This window comes from Pinus tabuliformis, chromosome 1_2 (assembly GCF_031772625.1).
Source record: "Pinus tabuliformis cultivar Carrire ecotype Pingquan chromosome 1_2, CPIR1, whole genome shotgun sequence".
NCBI classification, from domain to species: Eukaryota; Viridiplantae; Streptophyta; class Pinopsida; order Pinales; family Pinaceae; genus Pinus; species Pinus tabuliformis.
In genome coordinates, this window is record NC_142298.1 from 477,469,880 (window position 1) to 477,487,213 (window position 17,334).

Consider the following 17,334-nt stretch of genomic DNA (forward strand, 5'->3'; position numbering starts at 1 on the left):
CCTTAGTTTGCCTTGAAAATCTCTCTACTAGTGTATTTTGGTACTGCTTGTGAGCTTTTGCAGCTTGGGAGTTCCAGGGGGAGAAGTTCTTCCTGGATATGGTTGGGAGGAAAACCAGGTGGTTCATAATGAATTGATAAGGATATTGGAGCTGGAGCATACTCCCATTTTTTGAGTTGTATAAATTCACTGCCAGGTATGTTGATAACATTATATTGTGTTTCCTTTTGTAGTTCATTACATGGTTTTGCTTATCTGTTTGTTGACTGAAACTTAGATTTATATCAAATGCTGCACAATAAATGTTGAAGGGATTTTTCAATAATTGTAGTTTATTTTATGTAAGTTTTTTTTAACAGTTTCATTGCAAGTTGATTTACATCATGTCTTAATGGCTGAAGCATTCAGGATGCCATGAGATTTATGAAAACATGTTAATAACACAAATTTGGGTTTTCCTTCTCTTTTACAATTGTAGATAAGTTTTCAGGGTATATGTTTGACAAAAGGGATAAATGAGATAGTATGAATTTGTTTTTGGTTGTGGTTTTAAATAATCACATTTCTGGGCATTTCTGTTTTGATTTATTTTAACTTCAGGGGGTATCTATATTTTATGGCCATGTTGTCCCAACTTTGATTTCAAAAAACAGAGTTTCAGAATCTGGTTCTGTAATCTTCTATATTTTACAAATTTGTTGTTGTTGCGTGGTGGTTTGTCTTGCTACTTTTTTTTGTAGCTGTGATATACCTGGTAATCTCTTTTATGAGATCAGTCTGTTATATAAACTTGGAATTATTATTTTAAAGTATCAACGGTTAATACATTGATAGTTTAATAAAATTGTGACTTCTTGTTTGATAGTTTAATAGTTAGCAGTTGTTTTGTGACTGTTAACCGTTGTTCAATATTCCCAATGGTTGTAGCTACATTGCTGCGAGCTATTTGTAAAAATTCTTAAATATTTATAGTAATTATGTGCCTAAATTTTTGTATATGCAGCAATCAAGATGGATGACAGTTCTACTTATGTATTAGGTTCACTTCTTGGCATTACTGAGAAAGAAAAAGAAATTATGTAATCTTAGATTCATGTTAGTTAATTTTGGTGAAATTTCCTTAAGGGTTATGGTTGTAAGTGTTTGACAAAATGCCTCAATGGCTATACATTTCATGCTTGCAAACTGTTTGACATAATGCTTCAATGGTTGTAGCTAATTACATCTATGAATTGTCTATAAAAATGACTAAGTAAATTTAGGATTTGCAACCAAGGTGTTTTTGGAGATAACTCAAAGAATAAGCATGATGATTCCATTGAAGTAAAAATCCATGGAAGAAAAATTGGTTAGGTGAAATGTTGTAATTGTTAGCTCACATATGAATTCATAATAATTGGAAACCACTCCTTTAGAAATTGCATGTGATTTTAAGACTTATGGTTGTAAGTTTTGGATCTTGAGGAACCATGACCCTGTAGCCTTAATGAGAAGTTTAATATTACCATGGGTTAGTTAGTTAGTAGAAATTAGTATGTAGTGTAAATAATACCAATAAAAATAAAAATATAGATATATAACCTTGCATTAACTTTTATGTCTTAAAAACTTAAACTTAAATCGCATTTTGAGTCAGCCTTAGTATAATACTGATGGTTGGTAAGGTGGGACCTTACATATGGTATCACAGTAGGTTAAAACTCTAGGACCTAGGGCTTGCCTACTAATATTTATTTACTTACCTAAATTTTTCCTTGGTCAGGTTAAGTAATCATGGAGAGAACATCAAGGAGGAGGAAGGAAGTCTTATCTCCACCTCCCCAAGATAAAAAATCTGAACAAATATCCATCAGGGAAGTAAAGGATGTGATGTTATCTTTCCAAAAGATGACTGAAGTCTTGATTAGTAGGGTTGGGGGAAATCATTCAGTGCCTGGTTCTTCATCTCAATTATAGAGGCAGGAAATACCATCTGATGAAGATGTACATAGAGATTTGAAAAGAGTTAAGCTTCCTATCTTTAAGGGTACCACAAAAGGGGAGGTAGCAAAAGTTTGGTTGGAAAACATGCACCTATGTTTTGAGTTGCAGAATTATTTTAGCAACCAAGAGGCAAAGTTGGCTATATATCAACTTAAGGAGAGTGCACTATTATGGTGGAGGAACTTAGAATCACAATTGGGATACTCCATGTCTACCTTGACGTGGGAATGATTTGAAGAGGAATTTTGAACAAAGTACCTTTCTGCTGAATACTTGGAGAGGAAATTGAATGAGTTCCATGATCATAAGCAAGGAACTAAGACAATCCTTGAATATGAAGCACGATTCATGGAGTTGCTTAGATATGCTACCCATCTAAACACTAAAGCCCTCAAGGTAAATAAGTTTTTGTATGGATTGAATCCTATTATAAAGGAAAAGGTGCGCATTTTGAGGCCTACTACGTTACATGAGGTAGTGCAACAAGCAATTATAGCTGAGGAAGAATTATTGGGGAACAAAGGTGGGGGATAAAACCCAAATATATCATTCCATGGGAAACCTCCTTGAAGGGGAGGCAAATATGTAAGACATAAGTTAGGTGGTTCACATCATCAGGGATTTCAAAAGAATCATACTTTTAAGAACCAAATAAATAACCCAAGGCAACATCTTCAACAAAGTAATGCTCGCACTCAAGAATCACCTAATAAAAGGGTCAAATTTATGAAAACTACTCCCACTAATGGATGTTGGACTTATGGAGGACCTCGTTATGAGCGAGATTGTCCTGAAGAGAAGACTGAAGCATAATCAAAGCAGGAACAAGCCACTGTTAGAGATATGGGCAGAGCCCATAGGATTCATGCAATTGTGCAAAATCACCAGGTCGAGCATCAACCTACAATGCTTGAAGCATCAGGTAAGATAAATGGTATGGTTGTTACTATTTTGATTGATCTTGGTGCAATTGAAAGTTTTATTTCTCCTAATGCTTTATTGAAATGTAAATTGGTGGTGATAGAGCAAAATGATTTTGATCAGGTTCAGATGGCCTCAGGGCGATCTCAAAAGGTTGAATGCTTAGTGCAAGAGTGCCCTTTAGACTTGAGAGTGTGTGTCACAAATGTGAATCTTTATGTGACGCCACTTGGTCACTATGATGTGATAATTGGGATGGACTGCCTTGAAGCCCACTAGGCTGTGCTTAGTTGTCGAATCAAAACCCTTCATTTTTTGAGTGATGAGGGCCAATCTATGGTTATCCATGGGGAAAGGAGACCTGTTTCTTTAAGACTTATCTCATTCTTGCAGATGAAGAGAAGTATTAGGAAAAGATGTCAAATGTATGCTGTAATGACTTTAAATGAGGGAAAACTTTCATCCTTTGAACAATATCCTTTCCTTTCAGAATTCTCTGATGTCTTTCCAGAGGAGTTGCTTGGTTTACCTCCAAAGCGGGAGATTGACTTCTCCATAGAGCTAAAGCCTGGTATTGAACCTATATCCAAAGCTCCCTACCGAATGTCTATTGTTGAACTTCGTGAGTTGCAAGTGCAACTTCAAGAGTTATTGGATATGGGTATGATTAGACCTAATGTTTCACCTTGGGGAGCTCCAGTGATATTTGTAAAGAAGAAGGATGGATCCCTTCAGCTCTGTGTTGACTACAGGCAATTGAATCGAGTAACTATTAGAAATCAATATCCTTTGCCTCGCATTGATGATCTATTTGATCAAATGAAGGGAGCCACCATATTCTCCAAGATCGATCTTCGATCTGGATATCATCATCTCAAAGTTAAAGAAGAGGATACTTCCAAAACTACTTTTCGAACTCGTTTTGGTCATTATGAGTTCGTGGTTCTTCCTTTTGGGTTATCTAATGCCCCGAGAGTGTTTATGAGTCTGATGAATGGTGTATTTAGGAAATACTTGGACAAATTTGTAAAAGTGTTCCTTGATGACATCCTAATCTATTCAAAGTCCCCAAAAGAGCATGAGCAACACCTGAGATTGGTGTTACAATGCTTAAGAGAAAATAAACCTTATGCAAAAATGTCCAATTGTTCTTTTTTCCAATAAAAAATCCATTATCTTAGACACATTATCTCCAGTGAAGGCATTGTTGTTGACTCAACAAATATCCATGCAATTTCAGAATGGCCAACACCCTCTAATGTGCATGAAGTGCATAGCTTCATGGATATGGCAGGATACTATCGAAGATTTGTGGAGGGGTTTTCAAAAATAGCCAGCCCTATCACTTCATTGCTTAGGAAGGGAGTACGATTTAATTGGACAAATGAGTGTGAGCAAGCATTTTCCAAGCTCAAACAATGTTTGACTACAACTCCGATACTTAAGGTTCCAGATATGGATAGACCATTCATAGTATGTACTGATGCATCAAAAGATGGATTGGGTGTGGTATTATCACAAGATGGTAGGGTGATTGCATATGCCTCTAGGAAGTTAAGGACGCATGAGGAAAACTATGCAACCCATGATCTAGAACTAGCAGCTATAGTTCATGCCTTATGACTTTGGCGACATTATCTAGTGGGAAAGAAATTTGAATTGAAAATAGATCACAGAGGTTTGCAACATATATTTACTCAAAGTGATCTAAATGCTAGGCAAAGAAGGTGGTCAAAACTCCTAAGTGAATATGATTTTGACATAACTTACATCAAGGGTACATTGAACAAAGTAGCCGATGCACTCAGTCAAAGACCACAAATATTTTCAGTAATTCCATTGAATATTGATTTACGGGAGCGCATCTTGAGGGCACAAGATGTAGATGAATGGTGCAAGGAAGTTAAAATTTCTCTTTTTGGGGAGGGGGCTAAGAAAAACAAGGTAGAAGGGTATTCTTATGATGACGACAGTATGGTGAGATTCATGCAAAATATTGTAGTTCCAGATCAAGATGGGCTTCGTGAGTTCAATATATATGGCTCACCTGGGAGTCCAGAAGATGTATGCTGATTTAAAGCAAATTTTCTTTTGTGCAGGCATGAAGAAGGATGTAGCAAATTTTGTGGCGAAATGTTTGGAATGTCAGCTAGTTAAAGCAGAACATGGTCATCCAACAAGATTGTTGTAGCTGCATAACATTCCTGAGTCCAAATGGGAAGCAATATCTATGGACTTTATTTTTGAATTACCTGAAACAACCGAAAGGCATAACTCCATTTTGGTGGTGGTAGATAAACTTACTAAGAGTGCCCATTTGATACCCGTTAGAGATACTTACAAAGCATCTAAAATAGCACAAGTATTTATCAGGGAGCTGGTTAGACTTCATGGTTTTCCTAAGAAAATCATATCAAACAGGGCCTCTATATTTACAGGAATATTTTGGACTATTTTCCAGGGAGCCCTTCAAACATAATTAAATTTCAGTACGTCTTATCATCTGGAGACTGATGGCCAAACTTAAAGAGTAAATCAAGTGTTAGAGGACATGCTTAGAATGTAAATAATGGATCAACAATATAAGTGGGAAGATTATCTTCCTCTAGTGGAGTTTGCTTACAATAACAATTATCACCACTCCCTTGGTATGGCACCTTATGAGTTATTGTATGGAAGACCATGCAGAACACCCTTAAATAGGGATAGATTAGAGGACAGAATCTCAGTAGGTCTTGAAATTCTTCAAGAAATGGAAGAACAAGTGTGTCATATAAGGAAAATATTAAAGCAAGAACAGGATAAACATAAGAGCTATGCTAATATGAATATAGTGGATCATAGTTTTAAAGAAGGGGAATTTGTTTTTCTTCGAGTAAAACCTTAGAAAAGATCTATTAGGTTAAGCTCTCTCCTTGATTTGTTGGGCCTTTTGAGATCATCAAAAGGGTTGGACCTATGGCATATCGTCTTGCTTTACCACGAGTATTTCATCGTATGCATGATGTATTTCATATTTCGGTACTACGTAAGTATGTTCAAGATCCTTCTCACATTTTAGATTGGAATTAATTACAGGTAACGGATGAAGGAACTCTTAAGGCAAAGCCAGTTTTCATTTTGGACCATCATACTCGACAGCTCAGATGTCACATGGTGGACCAAGTAAAGGTCCAATGGGACCCGTACAGTCCTAGTTCTGTGATTTGGGAAGATGCATCTTCTATGTGTCTTGAGTTTCCTTTTTTGTTTAGTTAAACTTCGGGCCAAGTTTACTCCAAGAGGGGGAGTATGTAGTGTCCTATTTTCCTAGTATAGTTTTGTCACTCCTATCAAGGGTTATATATATATGATAGGTTGATCACTTGATTGAGGAATAATGTTTTACATTCATAGTTATATTTCCTTTTATGTTTATGTATGACAGATTGATCACTGGATTGGGGAACAATGTTTTATATAGTTATATTTCCTCTTATATGTGGCATCATTGATTATCTGTATTAGATGGTTTTGGTTAAGTAAAATTTTATACATATGGGTTTTCTGTTTTTATCTAATTTATGAAGTAGGTGTATGACATGGATGGTGATCCAAGATTGAGACACATATAACCATGGATTCTCATGGTTATGCGAAATAGATGGTTAATTATGATTTATGGATGATACATGATTTGTGTGATTATATATGTCTAATATTGTACTAAGAAGGATGTGGTAGGGTAGCTGGTCATTTTCCAACAAGGATGTTCAATTATGAATGACTGTGGAAGTCATTTCTTCAAAACCAAAATGACTATGGAAGCCATGCACCATTCTGGGTAAAATGTGATTAATTTAATTTCATTAAGAAATTCATTTGATTCCTTTGATCTATCAGATTGTAATGTGTGTAGAGCTTTGAACAAGGCCTTACCAGTGAACCATTAGATGGGTAAAAGCTCACAATCAGTACCATAAGGAGAAACACAAAGTTTCAAAGCACAATAGATGAGAGGGCATGGAAATTAGGGCCCGGAGTCCTAAATCCAAGAGAGATAAAGATGTGGAGTCTTGTATATTTAGGGTGCGGAGTCCTGAATATTTAAAAAGATCAAGTTATGGAAGCTTGGATCTTTGGAGTAGATCAAGGGGCAAAGTCCTCAATCTACTAAGGCACAGAGATACATGAGATAGGGGTGCGGAATCCCTATTCTCTAGAATAAAAATACCACTCATGGATGAATTTCCTTAAATAAAATTTCGTTCTCACAATTCTAGAATGACATTCTAAAAATAGAAAGTCATATCCAACATCTCAAGCATGACTTTCCAAAAATAGTAAATCACTTTACATAAATTGGTAATCAAGCGGAGTTGAAGAAAAACAAATTAATTTATCATTAATCAACCCTAATAGTTCAATCTTGATTGAATCCTCAATATTATTAATATTATTATTATCAATTCACACATCTCCTTCATGACTCTCATGGCTCTCTCTCTCTCTCTCTAAATAATTCATTATACTCTATTTTATGCACTAATCAAAGAATGGCATTTTCCTTTTCACTCATTAAAAATATGTCATGAAATATTCCTCTTACGCTCTCTTTAATGCATATGTTACACTCTCCTTAACTAAGGCATGCATACCTCTCCTTAATGGCATAAGTTACACTCCTCTAAATGGAATCCAATGCATGCACATTACTCCTCCTTTATGACAAGCATTGGTTTCTCCTCCTATATATGAGTCTCATGTATTCTCACTTGGGGATTAGGAGGCCAAGAGTGGAAGAGACTTGAGGAAAATAGTGAGAGGGAGAGATATGGAGAGTAGCCAATTGCTTCCATAATAAATCTGAAATTATTGTTAAAATCCTAAGATCTTTAGCTATTGAGGTTGGCCATGAGTGGTATTGAGAGGAAGTGAAAAATTGCTTCCTTAGTTTGCCTTGAAAATATCTCTATTGTTGTCTTTTGGTACTTCTTGTGAGCTTTTGCAACTTGGGGGTTCCAGGGGGAGAAGTTATTCCTGGATATGGTTGGGAGGAAAACCGAGTGGTTCACAATGAGTTGGTAAGGATATTGGAGCTAGAACATACTCTCATTAGAGCTGGAGCATACTCCCATTTTTTGAGTTGTATAAATTCACTACCAGGTATGTTGACAACATTATATTGTGTTTCCGGGTAGATGATAAGTTGCTTTTTCTAGGGTGCTCGGCGGGACGGGAGAAACAGAGCGGCTAGGTTTTCCATAGCGTGCAGAGTTCGATTCTCATGGAGCGAGGCAGGGGAGGGAGCTCGGCTCCCTCCTACAAAGATGCAGTGGCCAGCAGAAGCAAATCACCACCGGGAAATAGTGAAGATGGTATGAACTACAGAAACAGGGACAAGAAAAGGAACCAGATGGGACCAGAACAAAAGAAAACCGCAGCACAAAGGACAAAGAGGAAGAAGACAAAAGTTTGGGTTCAAGAGACAAGAAACAAAAAGGACCCTACAAACCAAAAGCAGAAATAACTCCTAGAGTAATATTAAATGATCCTGCTCTGCAGGAGCATAGGGAACATATGGGAACCTACACCATTATCTGTAAATTCATGGGACTATGGCCCACTGAAAAGGCTTTACAGACGTGGATCAAGTATCATTGGAAGCCCAAAGGAAGCATTGACCTACATCTTGTGTCAAAAGGATTCTTCACAGTAGTGTTCTCTAATATTGAATATAAACACAGAATATTCGAAGGAGAACCCTATTTTTTTGTTGCTGCAGGTCTCTATATGAGACCTTGGATAATGAACTTTATCCCAGAGAGGGAGACTTTCGCTTCGGTTCCTGTGTGGGTAAGGCTTTACTCTCTACCTCTTGATTATTGGCAAACGGAATTGTTGGCTACCATTGGCAATAAACTAGGACACTTTGTCAAAGCTTTTGAAGCCACAAGAAGGGGAAAATATACCTCCTTTGCTAGGATCTGTGTGGAAATGGATCTATCAGGAGCACTCCCAGATGAAGTTATCCTGGAAGTTTTTGATGAGGAGTGGGTGTAGATGGTAGACTACGAACATATTCCTTTCAGATGCCAAAAATGCCACGAGCATGGGCATCTGTTAAGGGACTACCCTCTCAGCAAAGAAGATAATAAAGAAAAACTTAATACATCGAAGGACACTGAAAGCTTTCAGAAAGTGGCTAGTAGAGGAAGGGGAGGAAAAAAGGGATCAAAGCAACAACATACTGAGGGGCAAAAGGGTAGTCAGAATAAGTTTCAAGTGCTAGAAGAGCCTGAAGAAATCACAAGAAAGAATCAATATCAGGAGGAAGATGCTAAAGAGAAAGATAAAAAAGAGGACACAAATCATTCTCTGGACATTGACTCCCAAAAAGAAGCCAGGAGAAGTGAAACAAAAATGGAAATGGACCAGGAAATGACCCAAAGTGAAACAGATCTGGAAGATCACGAACTACAAGAAATACTCGACAAGGAAAACCTGGATCTGGAAGGATTCCTGATGCAAGGAACCAAAGGAGGAATAGACTCTCTACCTCAAGAAGATTGCAACAGAATACAACAGTTTTTTTTATGGAAAACACAGGACTGAGGATGGGAGAAAGGTACAAACATCCACAAACAGGAGAACAGAGGGGTGAAAACAATGAAACTAATTCCAGGATTAGCCACCAGAAATCCAGGGAAGAAGAGAGGCAGAAAGAAGCCGAATGAGCTCCTGATGGAGTGTGGAAAGCTAATGATTGATTCAGGTAAGATGAAAGATCTAACTAGTTACTCCTTTACAAATCTTTAATTATGAAGTTCATATCCTGGAATATCAGAGGTCTAGGTAGTAAAAGAAAACAAAGAATGCTAAGTAACAAAATGAAACTAGCAATGCCGAACATAATCCTCATTCAAGAAACGAAATGCTCCATTCAGAAAATAAAACAAATCCATAACAAATGGCTCAATAAATTTGAGTTTCTAGAAGTCAAAGCAAAGAACACAGCGGGAGGCATTCTCACTCTTTGGAACCCCCAAAAAGTCAGCATTATAGATGCTGAGGCATCGAGAAATTACTTATCAACTATCATTCAATCAATAGGGATGTCTGAGACCTTCCTGGTTATGAATGTCTATGGTCCTCAGAGAATAGATGAGAAGCTTAGATTTCTGAACTCCCTGGCAGATCTCAAAAGCAGACATAAAGATATCCCTTGGGTCATTGGAGGAGACTTTAACATGATTAAATCTCTTTTGGAAAAAAAAGAAGGCACTAGAATCCTCAATAGAGATTCAATAGGATTCCATTCCTTCACAGAAGACATGAACATGGTGGACTCTGAAATGCATAATGGTCTTTTTACTTGGAAAAATAGAAGGGGAGGTAATTCTCAGGTTGCCTCCAAGTTAGACAGATTTTTGATCTCCGAGAAGCTGATGCTCACAAATACAGAAATATCTGCAAGTGTTCTCCCTTTTGGAGGCTCAAACCACTGGCCAATTCAATTAGATATCAAGGGAATTGATGCTCCCAGAAACAGACCGTTTAGATTTGAGAATATCTGGCTCTCCCACCCAGATTTCATCAGCAACATTGAAAAATGGTGGTCTGAAGATGTACAGGTTCAGGGCTTCAAAATGTTCCTCCTCCATAAGAGACTAAAGCACATAAAATTCAGACTCAAAGAATGGAATAAGAAGGATTTTGGTAACATTTTTGTAAACAAAAAATCAGTAGAGATTAAAATGCAGGAACTCAATCAAGCAATGATCTCAGAGGATTTTGATAAAATCAAAAGTGAACAAGCTGAAAAATACAACCTTGACTGGGAGAATTTATGCAAACAGGAGGAAATCTTTTGGAGACAAAAGTCAAGAGTTCAATGGCTCAAAGAAGGTGAATGAAACACTCATTTTTTCCACCGTTCCACCATAGCCAACAGAATGCACAACAGAATCTCCTCAATATTGAATGAAGATGGGGAGCTTTAGACTTCTCACAAGAATATTGAAGTTGTGATGGTTCAACATTTCAGAGGCATCACAAATGAAAATAATCTAGATAGAGACCAACACATCAAGGAAATTATAAAGAATATTCCCAGGATGGTGACTAGAGAAGATAACTTTAACCTCAACAAGCCAGTAACCGAAGCAGAGGTTAGTACGGTGATCAAAGAAATGCAGAATGGCAAAGCTCCAGGTCCAAATGGTTTTAATATAGACTTTTTCAAAGCCTGCTGGAATGTTGTCAAACAGGATATTTTGGATGTGGTAGAGGACTCTAGAAAAAGCAGATCCATTCTAAAAGCCCTCAACACCTCCTTCATCTCCCTGATCCCCAAACAGGACTTAGCCCTGACTCCTGATAAGTTCAGACCCATTGCTTTATGCAATGTTGTTTACAAAATTATTTCTAAGATCTTGGCCAGCAGACTCAAACCTCTTCTTCCTTCATTGATTTATGGGGAACAATCTGGTTATGTGGAAGGTAGGCAAATCCTAGATAATATTATTCAAGCCCACGAGGTTGTTCACTCTCTCACTAGAAAAAAGCAAGCCAGTATGATCATGCAATTAGACATTGTAAAAGCATATGACAAGGTGAACTGGATCTATATCAAAAAAGTCCTTTCCACCTTTGGGTTTGACCATGATTGGATCAGATGGGTTATGGCTTTGGTTACTTCACCCAGCTTTTCAATTCTGGTGAATGGCTCGCCCTCGGAGATCTTCACTCCTTCCAGAGGCCTCAGGCAGAGAGACCCTCTCTCTCCCTTTCTTTTTATCCTCATGATGGAAGGATTGCGTCGATCCATTAATAATGCCAAAGTCTTAGAAAGATCAAGGGCCTACATTTAACGGAGAACGGCCAAGCCTTGACTCATCAAGAATTTGTGGATGACACCATGCTGTAGGGTATCCCCACAGTCAAGGAAGCTACAACATACAAAAAAAATCTTAAATGACTTTGCCTCGGCCTCAGGTATGGAAGTCAATCTCTCCAAATCAAAGTTTTTTTTCTTTAACACTAACATTGCTATTGAAAGGAACATCTCCAAAATTCTAGGCTTCCAAAGGGAGGTCCTCCCTTCAAAGTATTTGGGAATTCCCCTCATGAATAAACCAATGCACAAAAGTATCTGGGAACCGGTGCTCAATAGGATGCAAGACAAGATCAAAAGATGGACTTTTAGAGTGTTGAACCTTGCTGGCAGATTGATTTTAATGAAGGCAGTTCTTCAATCTATTCCTATTTTCTTTTTATTAGCCCTGCCAGCTCCCAAAGGGGTCTTACAGCAATTCAGGAACATTCAGAGAGACTTTCTCTGGGGCAAGGAGGAAACCAGAAAGAAATGGGCCCTGGTTTCTTGGGATAAAATATGTAAACCCAAAAGTCATGGAGGCCTAGGCTTAGACGATCAGGAGATTCTATGTAATGTTTTAGGAACCAAACTCTGGTGGAGATGGGTTAAAGAACTAGGGGCGCTTTGGGCTAAAACCTGGAAAGAAAAATATGCAAGCTCCTGGAAAACGAGTGATCTTATCAGAATGTCAGTAAACTTAAAAGGCTCTCACATCTGGAATAAAGCTTGGGATAATAGGATCCTAGTTCAAAGCAACAGCTTTTGGGAAATTAGAGCAGGAGATCAAGCTCTCTTCTGGGAAGATAAATGGCAACAAGAACCAATGTTGTTAAGGGAGGACTTTATGAGCATCAAGTAGGAAACTGACTTCCAAGGACTAATAAATGTTAGGGATTTCTGGAATCTCCCTCATAACACTGAGAAATGGAGAAGCTAGAGGAAAATAGAATGCAGAGGGGACGGCCCCATAAAAGCTAAAACAGAAGAACTCATGAAAATTTTAGAACAGAGAAAGATCTTGGTTATAGATGGGCCGGATCAGTTAAGATGGGGCCAAAACAAAGAAGGCATCTTTAATATCAAAGAAGAAAAAAGCATTACCCTTAACCTAGATCCCTACGTTTTGGCTAAATCCTGGCAAAAACTTTGGAGCCACCAAGGATGGATGAAGATCAAACTATTTATGTGGTTAGTTCATCACAAGAAAATATTAACTTGGGAGAATATTCAGAAGAGGGTGGTTATGGGGCCTTCTAGATGCCAATTATGTGAGGCTCAAGAGGAGACTATGGAGCATATTCTCAACAACTGCACCTATACCACCTGGCTATGGGATTCTTTCAACATCATTTTTCAACAGACAGACAGAGATAAAGGAAGCATTATTAACACCCTGAACAAGTGGAGAAAAAACTTTTCAGAGTATGAGATCCTTAATTTAGCCTAGACCTTGACACCAAGCTTCATTATCTAGAATGTTTAGAAGGAAAGGAATAAGAGAATTTTCAAGGATGGAAAAACCATTCCTCTTTTCCTGATGGAATTGATCTTAAAGCAGATTAAGGAAACCGTTTCCACCACTGTGCATAGTTATCTCTCGAATCCTCCCACTGCGCTTGAATTGAGAACTCTCAAGAAGTTGAGAATGCATGAGATCATCCTCAAGGGTGTTAACAAAAAAGAAAGAGTGTTGGATAGGGAAAAGGAATACTGGCATCCTCCACCACAAGGTTATCTGAGATGTAACATTGATGGGGCTTCAAAAAGAAACCCAGGGATTGCAGGTTATGGAGGTGTGTTAAGAGATGAAGAAGGAAAAATAATTTTTATTTTCCACTGTCATTTAGGCAGAGACACCAACAACATGGCTGAATTAATGGCATTGGAACACTGTCTAGAGCTTCTTAAACTCAATCACAGCTCAAATGTTCTCATCGAAGCAGACTCCAAGATTACTATAAATGCAGTTAAGAAAATCAGCTATGGAATAGTGCCGGAAAGGGTCTCAAGGCATTGGAGACTTATACAAGTATACCAGAGAATCCAAAATCATCTCCAGAGTCTGTGAACGGTTAGCTTCAATCATGTTCAGAGGAAGGCCAATAAACTTGCAGATCTTCTGGCCAACCAAGAAGTGACTAATCCAGATCACAGAATCGAAATGAATTGGCAGGAGATGCCTCCAAGCAGGCTAAAAGCTCTCTGCGATGCTCAAGCCGCAGAGGACAAGGAAATTTTCGACCATTGGGTTCAAGGGGCAGGCTATGATTAAAGCTCTTGATGCCTATTCTCACTCCTTTCAGTGGTCGGCTCTTTGAAAAAGGGCTTTCTCTGCATGGTGATAACTTCCTTCGGGGCAAAAGAAATTATCTCCTTCACTTCTTGAAAGGTGAAATAAGGTCCCATTTACAGCTTCAGAATGTCTCGGCGGTGAGCTCCATTGGCAGTTTCAGCAGATTGATAGGCTGGATCACTCCCACAGAGGAAATTCCTCGGCACTTTTCCTTCGGTTCAAAAAATCAAGCGTTAAGTGGTTTTCTTATGATCGCAAGGCTTTAGAATGGTAAGTGGTTTAGGTTCATTGAGTGAGATTCCACTCAGCTCTCAACACATGGCTAGGATGGGGGTCACCTTACCAACCTCCATCGCGCCTTAAAAACCTTTCATCTTGGCTCTCCGATATCTCTCCGTGTCGTCCTTTTTGGTGGGGGAAATCGACGGTTAGATCGGGTCGAGCTTGTTTGGGGGGACGCGAGTTGGTTTATTCTTTGCGAGTTAATGATAGTAGGTATGGAGTACATTGACCTTGTGTCAACTTGTAATCGTGGGGACAATTCGATTGGTTAGATTGTCCTTTAGTTTGAGCAGTGGGTCACATCTCTGTTAGTACGATCTAGTAGGTTTCGTAGGCCTTGAGATTTTCAGGCCTTTGTACTTTATGTAACTCTTCTTTTGGGTTTTTGAAATAGAAGGACAGTCTCTTGCTTCAGCAAAAAAAACATTATATTGTGTTTCCTTTTGTAGTTCATTACATGGTTTTGCTTAACTAGTTGTTGACTGAAACTTAGATATATATCAAATTTTGCACAATAAATGTTGAAGGAATTTTGCAATAACTGTAGTTTATTTTATGTAAGTTTTTTCTTTTTGGTACAGTTTCATTGCAAGTTGATTTACATCATGTCTTAATGGCTAAAGCATTCAGGCTACCATGAGTTTTATGAAAACATGTTAACAGCACAAATTTGGGTTTTCTTTCTCTTTTCACAGTTGTAGATAAGTTTTCAGAGTATATGTTTGACAAAAGGGATAAATGAGATAGTATGAATTTGTTTTTGGTTGTGGCTTTAAATAATCGCATTTATGGGCATTTCTATTTAGATTTATTTTAACTTCAGGGAGTATCTGTACCCTATGGCCATGTCGCCCCAACTTTTATTTCAAAAAATAGAATTTCAGAATCTGGTTATGTAATCTTCTATATTTTACATATTTGCTACTGTTACCTGGTGGTTTGTCTTGCTGCTTTTTTCTGTAGCTATGATTTACCTGGTAATCTATTTTTATGAAATCAGTCTGTTATATAAACTTGGAAATTATTATTTTAAAGTATCAATGGTTAATACATTGATAGTTTAGTAAACTTGTGACTGCTTGTTTGATAGTTTAATAGTTAGCAGTTGTTTTGTGACTGTTAACCGTTGTTCAAAATTCCCAATGGTTGTAGCTACATCGCTGTGAGCTATTTGTAAAAATTCTTAAATATTTATAGTCATTATGTGCCTAAATTTTTGTATATGCAGCAATCAAGATGGATGACAGTTCTACTTATGTATTATGTTCACTTCTTGGCATTATTGAGAAAGAAAAAGAAATTATGTAATCTTAGATTCATGTTAGTTAATTTTGGTGAAATCGCCTTAAGGGTTACGGTTGTAAGTGTTTGACAAAATGCCTCAATGGTTGTACATTTCATGCTTGCAAACTATTTGACATAATGCTTCAATGGTTGTAGCTAATTACATCTATGAATTGTCTATAAAAATGACTAAGTAAATTTAGGATTTGCAACCAAGGTGTTTTTGGAGATATCTCAAAGAATAAGCATGATGATTCCATTGAAGTAAAAATCCATGGAAGGCAAATTGATTAGGTGAAATGTTGTAATTGTTAGCTCACATATGAATTCATAATAATTGGAAACCACTCTTTTAGAAGTTGAATGTGATTTTAAGACTTATGGTTGTAAGTTTTGGATCTTGAGGAACTATGACCCTATGGCCTTAATGAGAAGTTTAATATTACCATGGGTTAGTTAGTTAGTAGAAATTAGTATGCAGTGTAAAGAATACAAATAAAAATAAAAATATAGATATATAACCTTGCATTAACTTTTACATCTTAAAAACTTAAACTTAAATCGCATTTTGATTCAGCCTTGGTATAACACTGATGGTTGGTAAGGTGGGACCTTATAGTCGTGATCTATGAGTTTGACTTTGAGATCAAGTACATTAAAGGTAAAGAGAATGAGGTTGTAGATCTTCTTAGCAGAAGGATACATGAGAATCACATAGTAGCTATGAGCTCATATGGGATAGATTTGTAGGATCATATCTTTCAGGAAAGACAATGGGATGACAGGTATAGGGAGCTTAGGCACAGGTTACAACAAGGTACAGGTGATTAGGATGTGGACTATCGTCTCACAACAAATGGTTTGGTCAGATTTAGGGATAAGATATGTGTCAGGCAACAGCGAGCTCAAAAGTCTTATCTTGAGGGAATTTCATGCTAATTCATATTCAAGTCACCCAAGATATCAGAATACATTGAAAGCAGTGAAGAAGTTCTACTACTGGCCAAATATGAAGAAAGAAGTGATAGAATTTGTGGCTAGATGCTTGGATTATCAATAGGTAAAAGCAGAGTGTAAGCATCTAGGTGGATTACTATAGTCGATTCCGATTCCGGAGTGGAAATGGGAGGTCATTTCCATGGATTTCATTGTAGATTTTCCGAGGACATCTAAACATCGTGATTCTATTATGTTTCTGGTTGACAAGTTGACAAAGGTAATGCACTTCATTCCACAGTAGTCTACTTATTCAACTAATGATGTAGCCCAGGTATTCATCAAAGATGTAGTGAGGTTGCATGGTTTTCCGAAGAAGATTGTATCAGATAATGATGCTAAGTTCACTTCTAGTTTCTGGAAAGAGTTATTTGCAAGTTTGGGTACATAGTTGGCCTTCAGTACAACTTATCATCTGCAGACATATGGAAAGATAGAGAGGGTCAAGAGGATTTTGGAGGACATGTTGAGAATGTATGTTATGCTTCAGTAGCGAAAATGGGAAGAGTATCTTCCACTAGTTGAGTTCGCTTACAACAATGGATACCAGGATTCACTAAGGATGAGTCCATTCGAGGAACTTTATGGGAGGAGTCGTAACACTCCCATTAGTTGTAGTGATCTAGTTAACATGGTATTAATTGGAATGGATATGTTGGTAGAGATGGAACATGAAATGCAGTTTATCAATTAGAATTTAAATGCAACACAAGATAGA